Here is a 1,096-nt window from a genome sequence, read left to right on the forward strand (position 1 = left end):
GCTATGGTCAAAGTGGAGTCCCTAGGTAGTGAAAGAGCTAATATGCTCCACTGCTTACCCAAACCTTGATTGTGCCAGTCCACCCAATGGTGCTTCAGAAAAAGGCCTGCATTCTAATGCCAAAAAATCAGCCATTGAAAGCCCTGTGGAGCACAGTTCTACTCTGATGGTGCTGCCATTTGGAATCCACTCAACATCAACTGGTATGTTCCAAGGGTTTTTTTTATAGCATTTGCAGACAACTAACATAAATTTATTTATCCCTTATTTAGGAGCTATCTACATTGTGTTGTGCTCTTGGGATTAAAAACGTAGTTTCTGAAACTTATTAAGTATGTACTAGATATCATTCCCCCTCTTGAGAACTTTAAGCATTTTGGAGTATTTTACCTTCCTTAGCTTTTGGTAGTGGTATTATTTGTATTAATGAATAAACTAAGACTCATGTCTGTTATCAATAAATTTATTTGGATCCAAATGACATGGTATAGTGACCCATAAAAAACAAAATAAACCAAATTTCTGTCCTCTTAAAACTTACAATTCAGTGAGTAGAGATTTTTGAGATGAAGTATGATAAAATCAGGATGGATTGTGCAGAAATAGATTTTAATCAGTGTGTTCCTGCTAATATTCTGATGGAAGCTCTCATATTTCCTTCTTAATTATGCAAATAGACATAGTATATACTCTATACTATCTGCTAAATGCCATCAAGTCAGTTCAACTCATAGCAACTCCATGTAAAACAGAATGAAATGCTGCCAGGTCCTCACAACAATTACCATGCTTAAGTCCATCATTGCAGTCACTGTGTCAATCCATCACATCTTTAGCCTTCCTCTTTTTCTCCGACAATCTACTTTACCAAGCATGATGTTCTTCTCCAGGAAATGGTACTCCCTGATAACATGACCAAAGCACGAGAGATAAAGCCTGGCCATTTTTGTTCTAAAGGACATTCCAACTGCACTTCTTCCAAGACAGATTTTTCCATTCTTCTGGTAGTACATATACTCTATAGAATATATGTATTATGTGTTACCTGTCTCATCATGTATGATCATTTTTCAACAGCAGGCCATTCATACACTGA

This window comes from Orycteropus afer, unplaced genomic scaffold (assembly GCF_000298275.1).
Source record: "Orycteropus afer afer isolate SDZICR_OR568_19922 unplaced genomic scaffold, OryAfe1.0 scaffold01217, whole genome shotgun sequence".
Classification (NCBI taxonomy): Eukaryota; Metazoa; Chordata; class Mammalia; order Tubulidentata; family Orycteropodidae; genus Orycteropus; species Orycteropus afer.